This window comes from Amblyraja radiata, chromosome 9 (assembly GCF_010909765.2).
Source record: "Amblyraja radiata isolate CabotCenter1 chromosome 9, sAmbRad1.1.pri, whole genome shotgun sequence".
Lineage (NCBI taxonomy): Eukaryota > Metazoa > Chordata > Chondrichthyes > Rajiformes > Rajidae > Amblyraja > Amblyraja radiata.
The window spans coordinates 18,290,784-18,306,507 of NC_045964.1; the positions used below are offsets into that span (position 1 = coordinate 18,290,784).

Here is a 15,724-nt window from a genome sequence, read left to right on the forward strand (position 1 = left end):
GAAATACCTACAACTGATGGTATTAGAAGAGACTGAGAACAAGAACTAGCTATAAAAATTTCAAAAGAGAGCTGGGATAAACACTTACTATATGTGCATAAATGCTCGATCAACGTACGACATACTCTAATTCAATTCAAAACATAGACTATACTATTCAAAAACAAAAATAAATAAACTTTTACCTAACGTCTCACCCATTTGTGATAAATGTAAGTCTCATGAAGCTACCATAGCGCACTCTTTTGTTTTTTGTATAAAAATCCAAAAATTCTGGAACGAAATATTTGAAATCTTCACAAAACTATTTAAAATAAAACTCATACCAAAAGCAGAATGGATTATTTTTGGAATAACGGAAGGTAGCCCTGAACTAAACGTGTTTCAAAAGAATTTACTTAATTACGGGCTAATAATGGGAAAAAAGCTTATACTCAAATTCTGGAAAAATGCTCCTATACCAACAATAAAAATGTGGATTTCAAACATGTTCGAAACATTACATCTGGAAGAGATGAGACTCCTCCTAGCAGGCAAAGCAGACCACTTCCAAAAGACGTGGCCTGCATTTATGGACTTATTACAAGCATAAGGTGCAATAGTAATTTAAAAAATAAATGGTGCCAGGATCTGGTAAAGGGGGGTAAAAAATACGGTTGGTATATCACCTTTTTGCGTTTTTTAAAAAAAAATAATAAAGCAATTGTTACTCTTTCTTTCTTTTCTAGGGTCTATTTCTTAACCTTCTTCTCTAACTCTTTTTCTAATGGGCTTTCTTTTCCCAACACTTTCCTGCACCTTCACGACTCTTTCTCACTTTCCTTACTTCTTTTATTTCTATCTTTTTTTAAAGTTCAAAAAATGAAGGGGTACAACAAATGTAATGAGATATATGTGGTGTGTATTACTGCAACTTATTGTACTTCTAATAAAAATAAAATAAAAAAAAAAAAAAAAAGATACCGCAAGTAAACAGGCCATTTGGCTCACCGAGTCAATTACTCGTGCACACTGGTTCTATCTTTCACATCCACTCCATACACACGAGGGACAAGTTCACAGAGGCCAATTAACCCACATACCCGCTCGTCTTTGGGTTGTGGGAGGAAACTAGAGCACACGGAGGAAACCCACATAGTCACGGGAAGAACATACAAACTCCACGCAGACACCACCCAAAGTCAGGATCGAACCAAGGTCACTATGAGGCAATAGCTCCACCAGCTGTGTCACTGTGCCACTCTGTTTAATCGAATGTCGTCTACCTGTTGTGAACACGAGATGCTTTAAAGGATTAGATTTACTTTATATGTCCTTTTTCAGTTGCCCTCTCTAACTTGCGGCAGCTTCTCAAATGCTTCACCAACTAACCATATGAGAATCAATTACGGTAACTGATTTCAATCCACTTGAATCATACTCTCAAGATGCACGAGTCAGAAAACTAATGCTACATTAATGTCGGGGATTGAAATCTACAAACTTGAGCAAAGACATGTACCTTTCATGATCCGAAGACACCCCAGTTTCACACCTTGGACTATTGCCTGTGGAAGCTGTGTCACCCCCTCTACTCCAATAAAGACCCTCATAATTTTGAACATTTTCAATATATCTTCCATAAACATCCCGGTTCTAAGGAGAAAAGTACAGGTCCACCACTGATTTTCCAACAACTGATGGTCTGGCGCCTCCATTAATCCTGACAAAATTACGAGAGCGCACTTAAAATCGCCCCTAGAGGTCCCCAAGAAATGTGGCGCCTCGGACGAGGTGGCCGATCTTGACCTCATTGGGACTTCCACAGCCGAGCAGCGGGTCAGATTTTCCCCCTGCGACTCGGGCTCTGGAACTCCAGCCCAGCCGGAGCTGGTGAATCCATTCCCATAGCAGACTTCCAAGGCCAACGTTGAGGGCCAGTATCTCGCCCGCTTGGTGGCCTAGGTGGACCATTATGGTACCATTCGACACCCCTCGGCGGTCCGTGTCGGAGACTGCAGGGCGGTGGGTGCGCCCACACTTATGCATTTTTGGCAGATTCGGCAAATCTCAGGTCGGCGGTGGACGGCAGGTAGTTCTGCTGGGAAAGTGGTGCCTCGGCTCCACAGATGGCCGCCGATCAGAACCCTCATCGGGACGTCCGAGGGCAACATATTTACTGTTGCCCGAGCTACCTTTTTATTTATTTATTTATTTATTTTTATTTCAAAATATATTTTTTTCAATTGGTAAATATATACAATTTCTGAACCATTCAAACAAAATTCATCCGACATTTTCGGAGACTATACAAACTTTTTCCAGTACAATTTTTTACATTTGTCAAATTTCACCAAACAGTCCCCCACCAGTGCCACTCTGTGGCCCCTGTTCAAGTAATAAATATATACAATGTGTACCCAGTGCGAAAATTTCCATCTGACATTTCAAGTTCCACAAAAAATGTCCCCCACCCGTGCCACTCATGTGGCCCTCTGGTGTGGGATACCTTCCCTTAATTTAATTTGAGGGGCGTCTCCACCATACTGTGCCCCCCATGTCCAGCAGCGGAAGGACCCTAGACTGTGGCCCTCCCCCACCGAGCCTTGGCGTTGGCTGCACCAAGCTTCAGCGAGTCCCTTAGCACGTACTCCTGCAGTCTGCAGTGGGCCAGTCGGCAACATTCCCTGACGGACATCTCGCTCTGCTGGGTGGTGAGCAACGCTCGGGCAGACCAAAGAGCGTCTTTCACCGAGTTGATGACCCTCCAGCAGCACTCGATGTCAGTCTCTGAATGTGTCCCTGGGAACAGTCCGTAAATCACAGAGTCCTCTGTGACGGAGCTGTTCGGGATAAATCGTTCCAGGGACCCTTTCATACTTCTCCAGACTCGTTTTGCAAACCCACACTCTGCAAAGAGGTGGGCAACCATCTCCTCTCCATAGCAACCGTCCCGGGGGCAGCGTGCGCTGGTAGTGAGGTTCCGACGGTGCAGGAAGGATCTAACTGAGAGGGCTCCCCTCACCGCCAGCCAAGCCAGGTCTTGGTGCTTGTTGGTCAGTTCTGGCGATGAGGCATTTTGCCAGACAAGCTGGGCAGTCTGCTCTGGGAACCACACCACCGGATCCATCGAGTCCTTTCCCTGCAGTGCCTGCAGGACATTCCGTGCTGACCACTGCCCGATGGACTTGTGGTCAAAGGTGTTGGTCCGGAAGAACCTTTCGACAGACGTCAGATGGGGCGGCAATGTCCAGCTGACTGGTACATTGCGTGGCATCTGCGCCAGGCCCATCCTTCGCAACACCGGGGACAGGTAGAACCTCAGCAGGTAGTGGCACTTAGTGCCCACGTGCCTTGGCTCTACACTCCGCCTGATGCAGCCACACACAAAGGTGGCCATCAGGATGAGGGCGACGTTGGGCACGCTTTTACCCCCGTTGTCTGCCGACTTGTACATGGTGACCCGTCGCACCCGGTCCATCCTCGACCCCCAGATGAACTGGAAGACGGCCCGGGTGATCCCCGTGGCGTAGGAGGGAGGGACAGGCCACACTTGTGCCAAGTACAGCAGACCCGAGAGCACCTCACACCTGATGACCAAATTTTTCCCGGTTATGGAGAGGGAGCGTTGCCTCCACAGCTCCAGCTTCCTCCCCACCTTGGCTATCCGCTCCAGCCAATTCTTGTTACTCGACTCAGCCCCCCCAAACCAGATCCCCAGCACCTTCAAGAAGTCAGGCTTGATGGTGAAGGGGATGGAAGATCGGTCGGGCCAGTTGCCAAAGAGCATGGCCTCGCTCTTCCTGCGGTTCACCCTGGCTCCCGTGGCCGGCTCAAACTGGTCGCAGATGCTGATCAATCTGCGGACCGACCTTGGATCCGAGCAGAAGACGGCGACATCGTCCATGTACAGGGAGGTCTTGACCTGAATGCCCCCACTGCCTGGCAATGTCACTCCTCTTATGCTCGCATCCTTCCTGATGGACTCGGCAAAAGGTTCAATACAGCAGACAAACAAGACAGGAGAGAGAGGGCAACCCTGCCTGACTCCAGACCTTACAGGGAAACTGTCTGATTCCCACCCATTGATTTGGACTGCATTACGGATGTTGGTGTAGAGCAGTTTGATCCAATTTCGGATTCCCTCCCCAAAACCCATTTTGGAGAGCACGTCCCTCATGTACGTGTGCGATATCCTGTCGAAGGCCTTCTCCTGGTCCAAGCTGACTAGGCAGGCATCCACCCGTCTGTCCTGCACGTAGGCGATGGTATCTCTCAGCAGCGCTAGGCTGTCTGAGATTTTCCTGCCAGGTACAGCACAGGTTTGGTCCGGGTGGATCACCCGTCCCAGAGCAGACTTGACCCGGTTGGCGATGGCCTTAGACAGGATCTTGTAATCTACATTCAACAATGTTATGGGTCTCCAATTCTTTATATCCTTCCTCTCCCCCTTCTGCTTGTAGATTAGGGTGATGCTGCGCTTCCTCATGGAGTCTGACATGCTGCCGGCTAGAAGCATGTCGTTGTACACTTCCAGCAGGTCCGGGCCCACCCAGTCCCACAGAGCCGAATACAACTCGGCCGGTAAGCCATCGCTTCCGGGAGTTTTACTCGAGTCAAAGGAGCGGATGGAGCCAGTCAGCTCCTCTAGGGTCAGTGGTTGGTCCAGACTCTCCCGCTTGTTGTCCTCCAAGACCTCCGTGATAGAGGACAGGAAGTTCTGGGAGGCGGTGCTGTCTGTGGCCTTTTGGTCATACAATTCCGAGTAAAAGGATTTGCAGACCCTCAGCATGTCTGTCTGCGAGGATGCTACCGAGCCGTCCTCCTCCCTAAGGCTGTTGATCACAGAGCTCCCCCTGTGAACCTTATGGAAGAAGAAACGTGAGCACGTCTCATCCTGCTCCACATGGCGGACCCTGGATCGGAAGATGATCTTGGAGGATTCAGAGGTAAAGAGCCGAGCTTGCTGGTCCTTCACCTCTCTAAGTTCCTCCCTCACATCCACCCCCCTCGACTGCAGAAGGAGCAGTTGCAATTCTGTCTGGAGTTGGCACAATTCCCTCTGACTCTGTCTTGCTCTCTGAACCTCTTTGGCTATGAAGAACCTCTTAATGTTCTCCTTGGTTGCTTCCCACCAGAGTGTCGGGGAGTCAAAGAGGGGCTTCGCCGTTCTCCAACGTGCGTAGTCCCTCTTTAGCTCCTCAACGTTCTCTGGGGTCAACAGCTTCACATTTAACTTCCACGTCCCTCTGCCTGCCTTCCGGTCCTCCTGTAGGTGACAGGAAGCCTGAAGGAGGCAGTGGTCAGAGAAGAACACCGGCGTGAGGTCAGTGTGTCTCCCCGTGACGGCCTTCGTGGTGAAGACGAAGTCTATCCGGGATCGGGCTGAACCGTCTGATCTCGACCAGGTGAACCGCGGCTGGGACCCGCCTGCAGGGTCGCTGAAGGCGTCGTGCAGCTTTGCGTCTTTTACCGTTTCCATCAGGAACTTGGACGTGCTGTCCAGTCTGTTGTCGGCACTGCCGGATCGTCCAGCCGCATCAATGATGCAGTTGAAGTCACCGGCCAGAACGAGCTGCCGGGACGTGGCCAACAGCACTGGGAGCTGCTGGAGAACGGCCAGCCGCTCGCTCCGCACGGGTGGGGCATACACATTAATCAGCCGGAGCGGAGAACCACGGTACATTACATCCACCACGAGGAGACGCCCCGCAACCACCTCTCTGACCTCAGTGATGGCGAAGTTCCCTCCCCGCAGCAAGATCCCCAGGCCGGAAGCACGACAATCATTGCCCCCCGACCACACAGACAGTCCGTGGGGCCACCATCGCGACCACCTCCGATAGCAGCGGAGGTGTGGCAACCCGCACTCCTGTAGAAAAGTCACATCTGCCTTGACCTTGGCCAGGTACTGTAAGGCATTAACACATCGCGCAGTGCTCTTCACACTGCGCACGTTTAAGGATGCCAGTTTGAGCTCCATTGTCCTTTAGAGTCACTGGCCATTTTCCTGTTCCCTCATGCCCACCGCTTCGGTGAATTGCCTCACCTTTCCTGGGCTCAGATACCCGGCCTCCTCCACGGGTTGGGTTTCCCGTGTCGTAACCCGAGGTGTCGTTGGGGGGGGGCTGCTCGTTTTACCCCCTTCTGGGTGCGCCGCTTCCCCCGTCTCTCGTGGCTGGGGCTCGGTGACAGGCTTACTGCTCCCGGAAACTCGGAGCTGAGGCCCATTGGCCGCTGCACTGCTCCCGGTTGCCCGGAGCTGGGGCCCATCGGCCGCTACGATGCTCCCGGTTGCCCGGAGCTGGGGCCCATCGGCCGCTACAATGCTCCCGGTTGCCCGGAGCTGGGGCCCAACGGCCACTGCACTGCTCCCGATGCCCTGGGGCTGGAGCTCCTCGACCACTGCACTGCTCCCGATGCTCTGGGGCTGGAGCCCCTCGACTGCTGCACTGCTCCCGATGTCCTGGGGCCGGAGCCCCTCGACCGCTGCACTGCTCCTGCTCCCGATGTCCTGGGGCTGGAGCCCCTCGACCGCTGCACTGCTCTCGGTCTCCTGGTGCAGGTGTACAATCGGCCTGCACCTTCTCCTTTCCTCCCCGGTTTTCTTCTTGTGGGGTTTCCCGTTCGCCTCATCCTCCGACGAGGAGGAGAGGTTGCTCCCTTCTGTCAGGGAGAGAGACCGTTTTTTGGGGGGTTTTTTGGGCTTGCCATCCCCTTCTGGCCTCTGCTCCGTGTGCTGACCCTTCTGGTGTTTTTTGTACTTTACTGTAGTCCAAATTTGCTCTCCCCCTCCTCCATCGACTCTCCCTCCTGGGCTTGGTGCTGGAGTTCTCCTGGCACTTGGGGGCTCGAGGTGGTTGAGGTGGCTGGGCTGTCCTCATCCCTGTTTCCCCTTTCTGCTGGGGACTTGGCAGTGGTAGTGGGTGTCTCACCTACCCTGGGGGTGCTGGAAGCCGCCCCTCTTGTTGCCTGTGCATATGTACAGGCTCTTTTTGGGCAGGCCCTGTAAAGGTGGCCTCCCTCCCCACACAGGTTGCAGTTCTTGCTGGCTTGACAGTCTTTTGTCTCGTGGCCCTCCGTTTTGCAGTTTTTGCAGACCACTGCATTGCATTGGGCCACCACATGTCCAGGCTTGTTACATTTTCTGCATACTCTGGGCTGCCCCACGTAATTTAAATATCCTCGGTTTCCTCCAATTGCGAACACCGATGGAGGGTGGAGGAGAGTTCCTTCCTTGTCCACCATCAGCTTTACCTTGACCTGCCGCTTGCTCGTCCAAATCCCATGCAGATCCTTCACGTCCACGCTGTTCCCTGCTCCGTCGACGTAGCGAGCAAGGAAGGTGAGGACATCCACTACGGGCACATGTGGGTTGAACATATGCACCGTGATCGTCCTTTCTTTTTGGTTTGCGAGGGTGAAGAGTGGCTGCACCTTCAGCAACGACAGCGGAGCTTCATTCCCCTTCTCCTGGAAATCCTTTAACAGTTTTTGCCATCCTGTCGGAAGCACAAATGTAACGTTGAAATAACCGTTACCCGGGAAGTCCTGGAGGCAGTAGATATCCCTGGGCTCGAACTTGCAGGTTTCCAGCAAGACCTTCTTTACAAAGGTATCTCGACTGAAGGGCATCCCCTCACTGAGATCCTTGACACTAATCCTGAGGGTATTGCGGATACCCTGTCCTCTAGCTCCCATTGCAGCTGCCATTGCTACGATTTTTAAATCGCAATCTGCAGCTCCTGTCCTTAATGGACCGCCAGGACTGTTCTAACAAGAACAGATCCCTTTCCCTGTTCTAACAAGAACAGACGCTCTTTTTTAGCACTCTTTTACTGACTGATAAGAACAGATACTACACTTGATCTTAGCCAAAAGGCCGAGAAGCGAGCTACCTGCACAAGAAATTTAAATGTTGCTGTAAAATTAATTTACATTTAATATTTGCTTTATTTAAGTTTCTAGCATTCAATGGCGCTTTTGAGGCATGGGAGGGGTATAATTAATGGGTCAAAGGTGTATTGTATCATTATTGTGTGACATCTGTTGATCCGACAAAATGGTCAACACGGCAAGGCTCTGGAACCAAGAGTGCCGGAAAATCCGTGGTCGACCTGTACCAGTTTCTCTATTCTCCCTATATAAGAAAGACTATTCAGCTTACCTTGCCTGTGCCAGCCTTTAGAAAATTCATCCTGTTAGATTCATATTGTTTCCAAATCCTGCAAGTATTTATTTTTCAACTATTTATCTAATTTCCTATTTGGAAATTCCATTCGAATTTGTTCACAAGATTTTCAGGCAGGACAGTCCAGAGCATCACAGCGGATATTACTTTAAATCTGTCCTGTTATTATACCAGGATAGTAGTGGTGGGCATTTCACCCCCTCCACTCTAATCAACAGCCTCATAATGTTGAATCTCCATTATACAGTATCTTCCTGTCCTAAAGAGAAAGAAAATGGCAGTGTCTCTAGTCTCCCCACATAAGTTCCTCATTCCTGGTCTAATTCAAGTATAATTCTGATGTACAGAGGAATCTTGGGGTTCAAGTCTATAGTTCTCTGAGAGTGGCAACACAAGCGCAAAGAGTGGTAAAGAAGGTATATGGAATCAGAGTCATGTAGTGATTCAGTGTGGAAACAGGCCCTTCGTCCCAACTTGCCCACACCAGCCAACATGTCCCAGCTACACTAGTCCCATCTGCCCGCGTTTGGTCTATATCCCCCCAAACCTGTCCTATCCATGTCTGAAGATCAGTCTGAAGAAGGGGTTCGGCCCGAAACGTTACCTATTTCCTTCGCTCCATAGATGCTGCTGCACCCGCTGAGTTTTTCCAGCATTTTTGTGTACTTTCGATTTTCCAGCATCTGCAGTTCCTTCTTGAACACTATCCATGTACCTGTCTAACTGTTTCTTAAATGTTGGGGTAGTCTCTGCCTCAACTACTCCTCTGGCAGCTTGTTCCACACATCCACCAGCCGTTGTATGAAAAAGTTACCCCTCAGATTCCTATTAAACCTTTTTCCCTTCACCTTAAACCCGTATGTGGCATCTCTCGGTGCATTGTGTATAAAAGTCAGAAGGTCATGATGCAGCTCTTTAAAACTTTGGTTAAGCTGCATTTGGAATATTACATATGTTCTGGTCACTGCATTGCAGGATGTATGTCGAGCGTTTGGATAGGGTGCAGAAGAGATTTACCAGAATGCTAGACACAACTCAGCGGGACAGGCAGCATCTCTGGAGAGGAGGAATGGGTGACGTTTTGGGTTGAGACCCTTCTTCTTCTTCAAGGTGGGGTAGGACAGTCTTGGAGGTTGAGGGGGGGGACCCTATAGAAGTAAATAAAGTTATGTTAAAAACAGATAGGTTAGACTGTCAGGACCTTTTCGCAGGATGGAAATGTCATAGACTAAAGGGGAAAGAGGCTTTATGGTGAGAGAGGCTAAGTTTAAAGGAGATGTGTTGGAGTATTGTTACATAGAGGGTGATAGGTGCCTGGAATGCCTTGCCATGGTGGTTGTGGAAGCAGATACGATAGTGGCATTTTAGAGGCCTTGAGAAAGGGAGAAAATTGAGGAATATGGAACATGTGCCGGCAGATGAGATTAGTTTATCATGGCATCATGTTTGACACAGCCAATATGGACTGAAGGTGCTGTACTTTAGTTTTGTTTAATTTAGAGATACAGCGTGGAAACAGGCTCTTTGACCCACTGAGTCCACACCAACCAATGATCCATTCCACTAGCACAATCTAACATTAGAGACAATTTACAATCTTTACCGAAGCCAATTAACCTACGGTAGACAAAATTGCTGGAGAAACTCAGCGGGTGCGGCAGCATCTATGGAGCGAAGGAAATAGCAACGTTTCGGGCCGAAACTTTGCTATTTCCTTCGCTCCATAGATGTTGCCGCACCCGCTGAGTTTCTCCAGCAATTTTGTCCACCTTCGATTTTCCAGCATCTACAGTTCATTCTTGAACCAATTAACCTACAAACCTGTACGTCTTTCGAGTGTGGGAGGAAACCAAAGCACCAATGAAAAACCCACGTGGTCACGGGGAGAACATACAAAACACACAGCACCCATAGACATGATCAAACCTGGGTCTCTGGCGCTGCAAGGCAGCAGCTCTACCGCTGTGCCACTGTGCTGCCCTGTACAGTTCTATATTCCATGTTCTGGTCTATATCTCCTCTTCAAAGCCTTCTAAAATGTCTTGTCCACAGCTGAATGCATTATTTAGACCAGTTGAGACCGAACTGGTATTGCAATGTAAACTAAGCAGCTATGAATATAGAAGTGTGCAGCTGCAATAGAAATCAATTTTGCTAGTTTATTCAAAGCTATGTAATTCCAATTAGTCATTGCCGTGGTAAAATGATAGTCTCATTAATATTATAAGGTGCAAATAGCAGTGGAAATTGCTTTAGAATTGCTCGGTCCAAGGGCAATGTCATAACAGGACCAGCAGGCTGGAACGCAACTTCTATTTTTAAATTCCAGCATGTAACCTGCATAAATATTAAATGTCAACTGTGAGAGGAAGTTGATGAGGTCAGAGGGAGTACTACATCGCCAACAGAAAAAAAATACATTTCCATCGCAAATTTAGTGTAATCAAATATCTGAATCAGTTGGATTTTTTGCACAACATGTGGCATTGAGGCAGAGAGGAGTAGGTGACCAGCAATGCATGGTTGAAATTAAAGGGTGAAAGCAATGCCTGCCATAAGAGGAAAGGTAAAAACAGGAACCCATTAAAACTCTTATTGGACCAGGCTGCACCTGAAGGGAGAAACAGGTTGAAGACCTTTCATCCGAAGTGTCCAAGATAAAACAAGTTTTCAAGTTACAAAGTTGAGCACTGAGGGGGTGGAGTGAAGTGTGGGTTCATTGGGGAGGTGGTGGGAACCAGAACAATGAAAGGGAAGATCGGTGATAGGATGGCCCGGAGAGATGGAATGATGCAAGTGCCGATGTTATTGAAGGAATGTCTGGAGGAGAGGAGTGGAGGAATTATACTCAGAGAGGACAAGCAGCAGCATGGTTATTGACGTACCATTAAACAGATGAGTGAGGGGGCACGAGCCTTTAGACTTTAGAGATACAGCACGGAAACAGGCCCTTTGCCCCACCGAGTCGGCACCAACAATCACCCCGTGCACGAGCACTATCTTATATGCTAGGGATAATTATTACAACTTACCAAAGCCAATTAACTTAAAAACCTGTATGTCTTTGGAGTGTGGGTGGAAACTGGAGCACCCGGAGAAAACCCACGTGGTCACATGGAGAACTTTCAAAATCCAAATAGACAGCACCCATGGTCAGGATCGGACCTGGGTCTCTAGGGCTGTAAGTCAGCAACTCTACCGCTGCACCATTGTGCTGCCCTAAAGTCAGGGAGAAGTGAGGATTGTTTTACATTGGCCATGAAGAGAGAGATGGGCAGTGTTTTGATACATGAGGACTCCCATAGCATGATTCACTGTGATTTGAAGCAAGTGACTGGAATTAAAGTAGAAATTGGTCGTTGTGAGGGTGACTTAAGCAAGACGAAGGGGTCTAGTTGTGCAAAGAAGAAGGGCAGGGCACACCCCCTGTCCTGGTAAGATCAGAGGTCGTCGAGTTACAGAGAGTTGCAGCATACTTTGGCCCACTGAGTCCATGACAATTATCACCCACCTATTTGTGAACTTCACTAATCCTACATTAATCCTCCCTCCCATGTTCCTCTCAATTCCCATTACACTACACCTTCCATATGCACGCTAATGGCAGTTTGCAGTTCCCAATTATCCTACCAAGCCACACATCCTTGGGATATGGGAGGAAACCAAAGAATGCTGACATAAACCCACACGGTCAAAGAGAGAACATGCAAACTCCACATAGACAGCACCCGATGCCAGGAACACCCCCTAGTCTGACAGCAGCTCTGTGCTGTAGATATAAAGGGTTAGATTAGAGAAATAAGTACAGTGGAAAAATTGAGATACTCAATGTAACGGTGCCAGTTTGAAATTATTAGCTCATGAAAGATTAAAGCTAGGCAAAAAGGATTACAAAGTCAAACATTGCCGTGTGGTCATATTTATTCATCCCTGCTGCTAGCCAAAGTGAAAGTGACATTGTAATAAACTTGTTCTCAAATCCACATCAACTCCCCAGGCATTGATACCATATAAATCAATTGTTATTTGATCCAATGATTCAATTGTCCTGCTTCTTACAAAATAGGAGGAGGCCATTCGGCTTCCTACAGAATAATCCCATCAGTCCCGTTCCCCCTTTCCTTATTTCCAAGCACCCTGTAACCTTCTCCCTCTCACGTGCCCCTCCACTCCCTTTAATGCTTTAGCTACTCATCCACACCAAATGGGTAATTTACAACAGGTAATTAGAGCAGCCTGCCACCATGCCTTTGGTAGATGGATCGCTAGAGTAGAGAGGGAGCATCACTAATCCACCACCACCTTATCAACAAAGTCGTGAACTTCAGTAAAAGGTAACATTAACATACGTAGACAATCCCACATAACATGGATACAATCTCAAAGTAACTCTCTCGCCACATGTAAAGCTCCTACGGTATTGCTTTGAGGGCACTCCCCAGTGTGAAGATACATTTATTTTCTAGCCTAAACCATTCAAGCAAATGATGATACCCTCATAATCATTATTATTTTCTTCAACAATTGAAGGGGCTCTTCTCACCAGGGTTAGCTGCTCATCCTGCCAACAAAAAGAGGTTTATTTATGACAAAAATAATATTTAATCGCATACACATTTTATACAGGAAATATAAATGAGTGTAGGCCTGATGGAAGGGCTTAACCCAAAACATTGAGGTGAAAATCTTTCTCTCAGAGAGTTGCGAACCTTTAGAACTTCCTTTCTCAAAAGTTGAAAGACGCAGAATATTTTTTAAGCCAAAGGTAAATAGATATGTGATAAAAGTGGGAGAAAGGTTATAGTGCGGGTCTCGACCCAAAACGTCACCCATTCCTTCTCTCCAGAGATGCTGCCTGTCCCACTGAGTTACTCCAGCATTTCGTGTTTATCTTCGGTTACAGTGAGTAGATGGGAATGGGAGTTGAGTTTACAATTAGATCAACCGTGATAGTATTAAATGACGGCTGGGGCAGGCTTGAGTAGTCAAATGGCCTACACCTGCTCTTAATTCCTGAATGTAACAATATGCTAGGTGCTACCCAGTAGTAAGCGTTATGTTCACCAATAGATGGTGCTCTTTCCACCAGTAGGAGGAGCTGCACCCAACAAATAAACAATGCTCCCTTTAAAAAAAAATCAAAATAAATTTTATTCATAAATAAAATATATATACAATACAAGAACTGTGCAAAAATTTGGCTATACATACATTAATTAGTGCGAAGAATGGTCTCGACCAGAAACATCACCCATTCCTTCTCTCCAGAGATGCTGCTTGTCCCGCTGAGTTCCTCCAGCATTTTGTGTCTATCTCTCATACATTCATTAGTGCTGTATGTAGTTGTGTTCACAGAATTATCATTATACCTGGCATCCTTGCCACTCATGTGGCCTATAGAGGTGTACCAAATCTTACAGAGGCGTATAAAATCATGAGAGGAATAGATCAGGTAGATGCACAGTCTCTTGCCCAGAGTAGGGGAATCAAGGACCAGAGGACATAGGTTTAAAGTGAAGGGGAAAAGATTTAATAGGGGTAACACATTCACACACAGGGTGGTGGGTGTCTGGAACAAGCTGCCAGAGGAGGTAGTTGAGGCTGGGATTATCCCAATGCTTAAGAAACAGTTAGACAGGTAAATGGATAGGATAGGTTTGGAGGGATATGGACCAAACGCGGGCAGGTGGGACGAGAGTAGCTGGGACATTGTTGGCCGGTGTGGGCAAGTTGGGCCGAAGAGCCTGTTTCTACTATCACTCTATGACTCGAAGGGCATTAATTCTCCACACCACCAGGAAGCATATCCCCAACAACCATTTCAACTCCCCTTACCATGACCACACCAACCAGCCAGTTCTCATCCAACTCCCCTTACCATGACCACACCAACCAGCCAGGGTGATGCCAAATGCAAACCAGAAGAACATCACCTCATACACCACCTGCGTAGACAATTGACAATAGGTGCAGGAGTAAGCCATTCGGCCCTTCGAGCCAGCACCGCCATTCAATGTGATCATGGCTGATCATCCCCAATCAGTACCCCATTCCTGCCTTTTGATCTTTTGCCGGGGATCGCCAGTGTTGGAACTCTGCCCAGCTCGGCTTGTGGACTTCAGAAGCCGCGGTCTCCGGTAAGAAGCGGCCGATTCGGAAACTCCAAGCCACAAGTTTGTTCCTCCAACCGATGCCGGAGTTCCGATCATCCCGGCGAGAGGGCCTGTACATCGGGCCGTCCGTAGCAGCGACTGCGGAGGGTTCAAAGGCCCCGACCACGGGTGAACAAAGAAGAAGATGACTGAACTTTATTGACTTCCATCACAGTGGGAAACGTTGATTCCGCTGTGATGGATGTTATATATGTTATATAACATATCGTATATTATGTTCCTTTTATTTGTATGGCTGTATGGTAACTCAAATTTCAATGAACCAATTGGTGCATGTGACAATAAATGTGAACTTGAAAATGGTACAAACTTCAGATGACTCAGCTCAAAACAAATAAAATTGATGTTTAAGGTCGATGACCTTAATTGGAATTCTCTTCACAATTAGGGGCAGCGTTATCAACAGGATGGGTTCCACTCAATAACAGGAGGAGCTTCTTGTCAATGGTGTTTGATCTCATTCTTTGCTCCAAGCAGCCGACTAATTTTGGTTCAGGATCAGTCATTTCAATTATTATTATTCTGATGTATTTCTATCTTTAAGGGTTTAGTTTAGTTTAGAGATACAGCGTGGAAACAGGCCATTCGACCCTCCGAGTCTGCGCCGACCAACAATCACCTATACACTAGTTGCACCCTACACACTGGGGACAATTTACAGAAGCCAATTGATTTACAAACCTGTGCGTCTTTGGGATGTGGGAGAAAACCGGAACACCTGGAGAAAACCCACATGATCACAGGGAGAACGTAAAGGCTCCATACAGACAGCACCCATAGTCAGGATCGAACCGGGGTCTCTGGAGCTGTAAGGCAGCAACTCTACCCCAAGCGCCACCGCGCCTCCCCAGGTATTTATCGTAAATGAAGAAAAATGAGAACTTGGTGGAGTTAAATGTTGACAGTTGTGGAACCAAATATAACTTATGGTAGCAGTAACAATAACGCACATTTATATATGTTTTTCTTTTGATACTGCAAATTGCTTCAGGGCTGGAATAAGATAACAATGTTCAATTCTATCCCATATTGGGACAGGCATGCAAAATGTACAAACTAGGCTCTCAGGGACATTAAGAACGAGGCACAGAGAGGGAAACGTTTGTAGATGTAATTCCTCAAAACCTTGAGAAATAAAGTCTGTCATTCAAGCTACTAAAGATAAGCCACAAAATGCTGGAGTAACTCAACGGTACAGGCAGCATCTCTGGAGAGAAGGAATGTGAAGCTGCTGATCTGCCAACTGCTTTATTAGCCCTGGGTGAATGAGTTTCACACGTAGCCATCATCCGCTGGATTATTATAATCTCCATATTTTTATTATCACGATAATCATTAAACCAAGCAGCGGCCTGTCTCTGTTTTCCATGGGGTATTGTGT

At 47.7% G+C, this 15,724-nt stretch overlaps 1 pseudogene; it reads right to left on the reverse strand.

Moving 5' to 3' along the window:
* Positions 1-7,708: 7,708 nt before the first annotated feature.
* LOC116977368 lies at positions 7,709-7,873 on the reverse strand (annotated as a pseudogene).
* Between the last annotated feature and the right edge of the window lie 7,851 nt (positions 7,874-15,724).